Below are 9665 nucleotides of genomic sequence, written 5' to 3'. Positions count from 1 at the left end.
ACCACAAGAAGACATACATGGAAATGGGCTTGATGTAAATGTATAGCTAGTTATCACTAACACCTAAAGAAAGTGGCCAGTTATTAGATTTATAAGGTCAAATACTTTCTCCACATGTGGAAAAAGTATTTTTTGAAAGCTGTTTTTTTCTCTCTCTTTTTTTTTTTAACTTTGTGTATTGACATTGATCGTGTTTTGTAAATGTGAGGTATGACAAAAACAAAGAAGAAATCTTTAAGGGAAAAACCCCCAAACAAATCTCGACACTGAATTTTGTTAATGTTAATAATTTGCAATACAAATCCGAGCGGTTCAACTGCAGTTTTGTGGTTATACCGCCCCCATGTGTCCACAAGTTGAAAGAAACCGCTCTACCACCAAGCTTGTACGCAATCTTCCATGTGACTTCTTAAATTGCTAGTTTACAGATTTTACATGTAGTTTGTTCATTCAAATCATTAACAGACATTTAAATTCAAATGCCAATTGTAAAATAAAGCATTTTGTCTTTGAGCTGAGACATATTTACTTCTGAAGTAGAAGTACGCTCTCAAAAATCTGGGGGGAAAATGCTCAAAACTGGGCAGACGGGGTTACTTTTCTAAATTAAATTAGTTATTTTTAGTCACTTCCATTCATTTACAGTTTTTTATTTTGCTTAGAGTTTTTTTCTTAAGGTTTTCAATACGGCGAAGAGCGTGGAAAGGCATGTAGCGATTGGCTCGAGATCGATTCCAGGACAACCACGTCTTGCGCGTGCTCTACCAACTAACCCTTTATAGTTTTAAATGGACATTAATTATATAGCCAAAAATGAAATAATGCCACAAAATAAATCACTTTTCTGATCTTCAGGATGCAATAAGGTAAACTACCCCTTTTCTAGTACCCTTCAGCCCTCCCTGGGCTGCACTGCTGTTTCCAAGTGCAGCTCAGACCTCAGTGCGCAGCTGCCCACCCAACATGGTTTGAAGATTGAACTTAAGCATCCGGCAATAACTCCATCTGGACGACCAGGAATACTTTTCCCCATCCCAGTTCTGGCACCGTCCCTGCGTTCGGCTTTCGGAGCCCGTGGCAGTCCGTGTGAGTATGTAGTTCGGCGGTGAAAGGAGCCGCTGTTCAGCCAGCAGCCAGCTGTTTTGGTCAGCGGTTAGCTGGCTAGCAGCGTCACTCAGCTAACATAACCATAGCTAGCGAGGTGGGGGTGAATTCAAGCTCCATGTTGTTGTTTTTTCAAGCTGAAATGGCGCTAATATTCAGAGCTGGGTGATAGGAATGTGTTTCTGAATGTTGTCCCAGGTTCCTGTGAGCTTCAGAGGAAACGAGCCAGGCTAGCTTCGACTGGGTCAGCTGTGATTTGACATAAGGCCGAAAGCTACAATGATAACATCATAACTGGCTCAAATGGATAGAAAACAATATTCTAGGCTAAAAAAAAGGAAAGCCAACTTCCTGAATCTAAAGCCTACTTATGTAAAAAAAAAATTAATCAGGTGCTGCTGAGTTAACTTTTAACTTTAAGAATAATACTGGTTCACAATGCGTATTAAATGTTCACTTTAAGGCTAAAGCCACATATAAACAAAAATGTATGAGGCTCATTGTGTGTTTGGACACCTGCCTGTGGCAGCAAGTTATTTCCAGAAAAACTAATTTTATCACCTGGATTTACCACAACTCTTTTAATTTATGTTCACTTTCTGAATTTTAGCTACTTTAAGTGGATTTTTTTTAATAATTTAGTTTTTGTGATAAGTTTGTAGTGAACTTATCCTCATCATATAGCTCTCCAGCCACAATTCAGAAAACTTGGAAGTGAAAAACAAAGTAGATTGTTTATATGTCCTAATATTTTTGTTGCGTTATTCCAGCTGTTAGATGGTCTTATTATAAGAATCTGGAGACATTTCCAAGTTTAGCTGAGCCTGTTAGAAGAGATGTTAAAATCAGATTTTCTGGGTTATTTTCCAACTTTCTGACCTCCTTTTGTAACCTGATTTACTAACTCTAATTTTCAGAAGAAATAAAATGCTTGAAATGGTAACGTGCCATAATATGTGCTGCAGGTTACTTTATAGAGGTAGCGAATACTCCTGTCGCAATAATTAATCGCATGACCAATTAAAATGTGCCTAATCATTTCCATTCTAATTATTAATACTTCTTGATGGGAGATTTTGTTTACAGAGACTTCATAATCCATTTTATTTATTGTTTCGATAAATAAAACAAAAAAATTTACAGTTTTTGTAAACAGAACAAAAACAGTAAATATTTTTGTTCTATTTACAGTTTTTTTTTCTGTCATTTAAAACCGTTCTTTACAAAATTAAAGTTTATTGATCTCTGATGGGGTGAACTTGCAGTGTTAGGCCTTTTATCAATACTTGAAAATGGTCCCAAAACAACAGTATTACTGTTTATCGCAACAACTACTGGGGCAACTTATTGTACAGCACATTTTTAATCATGACAGAAATATTAATGCGTCAAAGCATAGACCCCTTAATTTTGTAATAAATCAAAGTAGGTGCTGCTGGTTCTTGCACTTATGGCTGTTGAAATCCTAAGTGTTTATTCCTTAATAAAAAGAGGAAACACATTCCTGTTTTTCCAAGTATCTGACCTGCGATCAAAAGAAAACTGTCTAGACAATTGATTGGTACATGTCTAACTTAACATTTAGTTTTTGCTTTTCTCTCATCAGGATTCCTCAGAAGCTGCCAGGTGAACTCATCCTATTGCCACAGGACCAAAAAAAAACCTAAACAAAAACAACCCCACAGATCTTTCCGAGAATTCACAGTAAGTAAACAAAAACACGCCTCGATTGTTAATTTCACACTTACACTCACAGTGTGAACATGTAATGAATGAGAAGGAGAAGAGATGCACCAACAATAGCCTGGAGGTACGCGTTTACTCCGTCTTGCTCGTGTGCGTTTCAGAAGAGAAGCCACTAGAGGCCGCTCTCACGCCTGGTATTCCCTCTGCTTAACTGGGTATTCCTTGTGTTGCTTTTAAACCAAACAATGTCCATCAACAAGTAAACATCATCTACAGGGCTGGAAATCATTTACTGATGATGTGAGTAAAGAGACTTCTGTTTTAACACTAGAGTTGTGCGTGTGCGTGCTTGTGTGTGTGTGGTCTTTAAGTTGTTGTGGAAGTGTTCTGCCTCCCAAAACAGTACATCTGCTGTGTGTTTAGCCTAATTTCTTTCCGTGGTGATTGTTCAAAAGCGGTTTTGTTTTGAGCGCCCTGTGATTTAGAAAAGGAAGCGTTATCTTGAAGATAGCCAGGTCTGTCCCATTCTGAGCTGCATTTCCCTCCCTCCCCCCTCAAAAATGACTTTGAATTCCTCACGCTGGCCTCCCAGTCCCCTCAAACAACTGGCAGGGCCAGCTGTCCATAACAGCTGCTTGATATCTGGTTCTGGCTCCTGTCCGCATCTGGCCAACGTTCCTCCGTGACCCCCTGTTCATCTGCAGGGCAAATCTTTCTGCTTCTAAAATTGGTCTCGATGCTATTTTTTGATGCCATTTCGGCTTGTGCACCTAATCTAGCGTGTGTGCGTACTTTTCTTTCCTTTTTTTTATTTTTGATGTTCGGGATAAAACCCTGCCGTTACCTTTTAGCTCACAACTCTGGTATTTGTCCTCATTGTCACAAAATTCATCCCACATGTCTTCTGAGCTTTAATAGCCTGGTCTGAGAACGCATTTATCTGCTGCTCTGATAATACACAGCATTTTTTCCAGATGTTTCATCCTGGCTTGTAGTTTGAAGGAAGATGATGCCTTCTCGTTTATATCGGAAACGGAAAGTTGGGGAAGAGGTTGGAAAAAGTTAGTAAATCGTGCGCTGATTTCTAAAGGGTAATGCATCAAATCAAATTTAGCTTTTTGTCATTTTCTTTGAACAATAAAACAGTGCTTTGTTTCTGAGATTTGTTACAGATTAGTGTGAACAATCCTGCAAATTAGACATTTTAATTATAATGGCAAAATAAATGGTAAGGCATGACATCGCTCAGGTAAGGTAAGGTCGTATTATCTGTAAAATGACCTTACCTTACCTGTGCTGTATAATTATAGCACATTTTCAGCAACAAGGCAATTCAGAGTGCTTTACATGAATTAGAAGGAAATACAAACAAAACAATAAACCAAAGGAAAGAACAAAAAGAAAAAAAAACACAAAAAAGATGGTAGATGGTGCTAAATGTTGATGTTGATCTAAAGTATATAAACTAAATGCTCAGAATTAGACAGAATAGATCTGCCCTTATGGACTGGGGACCCGATCTATAATTTCTTTTCAACATTGGGACCAGTACAGATATTAATATCGGATCAGTGCATCTCTACGTAGGAAGTTGAAAGTTGTTCACTGACCAAATAACCGATGGATAGAAGCAACTTTGTAAATACAACCTTGAACTTGACCTGGAAATAATGAATAATTGTTTTTTGGGGTCTATTTTTGGATCATGTGCATCATCTTCTGGTTATGTCATGTATGACCGTAAAATGGTTGAAGGAAAGTTCATTTTCACGTGCAGACCAACAATCTAGCAGAGGTTAACCCCGTCGTGTTTCTGTTTGTTTCTTTTTTCCTTACTGTACGTGTCCACACTCCGGAGTCACGGTGGACGGATGGAGCTGTCGAAAAGCAGCGTACCTCTCGTTCCGTCGTTGACATCTTAGTTGTTGGTTTTGTAATTTATCCTGGCCCGCTCTCGGCGGCACAGGGGTTAATCATGTTGGGATTCGGATGCCACAAGGAGCATGACCGCACACTTGGTGTCTATAATTCAAACTTTCTTTGATGTGGAGCCAGAGGACGAAGACACCGGTGGATCCCGCGGACCCCTGTGGCACCAGCATTACTAATCTCTGTCTGTCTTTGTGGAGACAAGAAACTGCTACAAAGCGTGGATTTGTGCCGTCCGGTGCTGACAGCTTGGCTGGACGGATTGTCGTACTGGGAAGGGATGGGGGGGTGGAGACTGTCTCTGGACCTCGGGAGACAAAGCCCCTCGCTATCAAGCCTGTTGAGTTAGACTTATAGGAGACAAATATTTTTGCTTTCATTAAGGATGAAATGCTATCCAGGATTTAAATTTCAAAGTTTCAGTCTTGGCCTGAGAACAGCAGACTAGCCTCTTTGTCAAGAGCATAGCAATCTGTATTAGCCAGAAAAATATGCAATATATTTCTTCTTAGAGATCAGAAATGTAAGAATACCAGTAAGTAGACAGTGTACCAAACAACAATGAAGAAAATCCTCCCATTGCCTTGTCGCTAACTTCTTTTTAAATAGCCTCCCTTTGTGCCCTGTGTGATGTTATGGCAATATTATTATTATGGATTCAAAAGATATTTGATTAAGTAATTCTGCTTTTTTTGTTCTCCCAAATATCCTTCCCTGATTTATTTTTACACCTATTTCAGTAAACAAAATGGGTATTTACTGAAATCAAGCATAACTAGCTAAAGTTGTGCTTGCAAAACTAGCTAACTTTGGCCTCTTTTTTATAGTTTAAACTGCCTGTTGCTGAATTGTGTCATACAAATAAACTTGATTTGACTTTTTCGTCCTGTTTTTACCAGAAAATTCAGATTTTCGTTTTGATCTTGGCTCCTTTTTTATAGACTGTAGCTTTCTGCCTGCATCTTGACTAATCCTAGATGACACCAGGCTAACCTAAGCAGACAGAGTCATGGATCCTACCCCAGAGCATCCGTCACATCAGCCCCTAACTCAACGTTTTTATGGCGCTCGTAATGGAAAGCAGGCAGACTGATAGGCTTTTTTTTTCCCATCCAGTCTCTGGGCTTGAGATTAAAGAAATCGATTGGTGCTCCCTGAATTCCAGATGTGAAATATTACTGGCTCTGGACTCTGTGCCTTTTTTTTTTTGACTTCCAGAGGGCCCCATGAGGGAAGAAGTGCTCTGAAAAACGCACCACCACTTATCTGCGTTTTACATCGGCCCTGGCGAAGAACTGTGCTGTATCACTGCTGGCACCGCAGCTGTCACTGTTCATATGTGAGATATACTGACAGAAACCAAAAAGGAACAGGTGTTGCGTATTAGTGCCACTGCTTTCCTCTGCCCCCCTCTGGCAAAGGGGAGGTGTAAAAAATAAAAAAGAGTTGTGGTCAACAGAGTTGTCAGAACGGATCATTGTAATGTCTTTTTTTTTTTTTTTTTTTCTTTGCCCTGAAGAGAAATAACGGGCACAGAAAGAGAAGTGGGGTTATGTGGTGGTGGGGGGATAATGTAGATAATGCAGTTCAGGTGGAATAAGCCAAGAGGCAGATCGGAAACATGGGAATCTCTTTGAACGTTGACATTTTCTATCCTGTTGTCTCTTCTCTGTAAGTTCTTCTGTGAATATCAACCACAGATGGAAACTTGGAACTGATTTTGACATTCTTGTTTTCTTGACGCAAAAGATGAGCCGCAGTCATTGTTTTGAGTTTTTCCTTGACATAGACAGTCTTTTCTCTTTATTGCAATGCTCATCATTTCAATATGAAACTGAAACTGTAATTCAAACAACATTCTTGCGGTTTTCAATCTTCTCTGCCAGTAGCTTAACCAGACATGCAACCCTATTAATGAGTTAATCTAAAAGTTGATTGATCTTATCTATTCATTCATAAACTGCTTTTTTCTTAAAATTCTGAGGTTCCGCCATCTTTATTTCTGTATCAACTGGCTTCACTTAATGATGATCAGCAGCGCCTGCTGCAGGATGGCAACCAAACTACAACCCTAAAACAAGGTCAAAGTAGATGTTTTTTTTATTATTATTATTATTTAGAATGGTTATCTTAATTCGTTCACATGATACCCCTAAATCAAGCCAGATGCAGCTATGATGATCAATAGAGAAGAAGAATTAAAGGATGAATCGGATTAATTGTGATGAATCAATTATTGAAATAATCAGCTTTAGTAATCGATTAATTGTTAACTGGAGTTTACAGACTCAAAAAAGGCCATCTGCTGATGAAACAACATATTCATAGCATAAAAATTCCCTTCTCACCCTCCGTGGGTGGTCTCTTTCATCCTCTGAGCTCGGGTCCTCTACCAGAGGCCTGGGAGCTTGAGGGTTCCTCCAGTATCTTGGCTGTGCCTAGAACTGCACATTTCTGGACTGAGATGTCTGATGTTGTTCCTGGGATCTGTTGTAGCCACTGCTCCAGTTTGGGGGTGACTGCCCCGAGGGCCCCGATGACCACAGGCACCACTGTGGTCTTCACCTTCCAGGCCTTCTCCAGTTCCTCTCTGAGGCCCTGGTATTTCTCCAGTTTCTCATGCTCCTTTTTCCTGATGTTGTGGTCACTTGGTATTGCTACATCCACCACAACGGCTTTTCTCTGTTCTTCATCCACCACCACAATGTCCGGTTGGTTCGCCATTACCATCTTGTCTGTCTGGATCTGGAAGTCCCACAGGATCTTAGCTCGGTCATTCTCCACCACCTTTGGGGGTGTTCCCCACTTTGACCTCGGGGCTTCCAGTCCATATTCTGCACAGATGTTCCTGTACACTATGCCCGCCACTTGGTTATGTCGTTCCATGTACGCTTTCCCTGCCAGCATCTTACACCCTGCTGTTATGTGCTGGACTGTCTCAGGGGCCTCCTTGCACAACCTACACCTTGGGTCTTGTCTGGTGTGGTAGATCTGAGCTTCTATTGCTCTGGTGTTTAGGGCCTGTTCCTGGGCGGCCAGGATGAGGGCCTCTGTGCTGTCCTTGAGTCCAGCTTTCTCCAGCCATTGGTAGGATTTCCTGATATCAGCCACTTCAGTTATTTGTCGGTGGTACATCCCATGTAGGGGCTTGTCTTCCCATGATGGTTCCTCCAGCACCTCGTCCTCTGTTCCCCATTGTCTGAGACATTTGCTGAGCACATCGTCCATTGAGGCTTTGTCCTCAATGGACGATGTGCTCATATATATATATATATATATATATATATATATATATATATATATATATATATATATATATATATATATATATATATATATATATATATATATTGAGACTTTGTCCTCAATCGTCCATTGAGGACAAAGCCTCAATGGACGATGTGCTCATATATATATATATATATATATATATATATATATATTTTTTTTTTTTTTTTTTTTTTTTGAGGCATACGTTGACATAAAACTTCTGTTTGATAAGGTCAAACAGAAGACATTTTCTTATATTCACTTGATTCAAATTCACTAAAAGAATGCTATGTTATTGCAAATAGGCAACAAAATGTTTCATTTCTTGTTTAAGGGAATTTAATTGATTTTTTTATTTGCATCTTTTAATGTATTTACAATATTGTATAAAAAGTCATAAGTGATTAATTGAAAAACCTATAGATGTGCCAATTCTTTTATCGGATTAATCATCAGAATACTTGGTAACTAAAATAATCTTTAGTTGCTGCCCTAATGACAAGAGACTTTTCAGATTATTAAATGTGTAATTTTGCTTTCCATTCATACATCTGCACTGTTTTGTGTTGCTCTTTCTATTTTTACCAACTAAAACACATAAAAGTTCACGTCAGTGCTGTATGCTGCTATAACCGTGTCCTTGCATTGTTTGTAGTTGTTTTTTTTTGTACATTAGCGATGTTAAGAAGGTGTGTTGCGTCACTGCATCTGTCCTTGGTTGGGCGGCTCTTCAAAACAAATCCCCAGAGTCGGTGCTGGTTCTCCCCCGCGGAGCGCAGCCTCATTAGGGTTTGTTGCCCAAACTGGAGAATTCATTCTGGCTGAAGGAACAGCTCAGTACTCTCTCCCAGAGACACATGTTTCTAACTGAGGCCTGACCCTGGAGCTTTGGGCCTTGTCAAATCAGATTTGGCTCAAGTGCCTTCCAGTCATGGGCTCAGTTACCTCTGAACTAGACTCACTGAGGCAGCCATACAAAAAAAAAATGGACTCACGGTTCTGATAAATGCAGAGCTTATTGAGAAAACAGAGATGTTACCATCACAAGATTCCTGATAAATGTGAGGCCAATGCTTGGAGCTGAGTTTTTTATTTTTTTTTTTTTTCTTTTGCCACAGGGTAACAATCCTGAACACATCTCATTAAAATGGATCTAAAAGAAAGAGAATCTGCATGTTGCAATGGTCCAGTCTTGGTCAAGACATCAGCTTGATTGAAATTCAGCAGCGGAACCTGAAGAGAAAACGGTTGATGAACTACTGCCAGCAAAACCTCAGTGAACTTAAAGATGTGCTGTGAAGAAGAGCAGGCCAAAATTCCTTCACATTCCTCCGCCGGAGATTGATAAGGTCAAACAGAAAATGATTACTTTAAGTTATCTCTGCTGACGGTGCTTCTGGAGGCTCTGCAAATACGGCCTGGTCTTACTTTTTCACTTACTGACGTGAAATAGGATTTAGCTTTACTCTACGTTTACAGGTTAACTCAGGTATTCTCTCTAAATCCAGTAACTCTTTGGTAATCAAACTCAAGATATTCTAGTGGCCACAAGTCAAATGTGGATGGAGAAATCAGATGTTTTATTATCAAGGCAGTGATGAATTTCAGTCATGCGTATGAAAAATATTGGACTTCTGTAATTGCTTAATTTCAGTGTTCTGTTTTTTGGCCCCATC

At 39.6% G+C, this 9665-nt stretch overlaps 1 protein-coding gene across 1 annotated transcript in view; it reads left to right on the top strand.

The window, feature by feature from the left end:
• The first annotated feature begins 705 nt into the window (after positions 1-705).
• disp1 (dispatched homolog 1 (Drosophila)) overlaps positions 706-9665 on the top strand; it is an 86413-nt gene continuing 77453 nt past the window's right edge. Inside the window, exons 1-2 of the mRNA XM_014973747.2 lie at positions 706-1086; positions 2711-2808. The gene's annotated coding sequence lies outside the window, so the exon portion shown is untranslated. The remainder of the gene's footprint in view (positions 1087-2710; positions 2809-9665) is intronic.

This window comes from Poecilia mexicana, unplaced genomic scaffold (assembly GCF_051168715.1).
Source record: "Poecilia mexicana isolate PSO_F unplaced genomic scaffold, ASM5116871v1 scaffold_21, whole genome shotgun sequence".
Taxonomy (NCBI): domain Eukaryota; kingdom Metazoa; phylum Chordata; class Actinopteri; order Cyprinodontiformes; family Poeciliidae; genus Poecilia; species Poecilia mexicana.
This window is presented reverse-complemented; position numbering and strand designations above follow the sequence as displayed.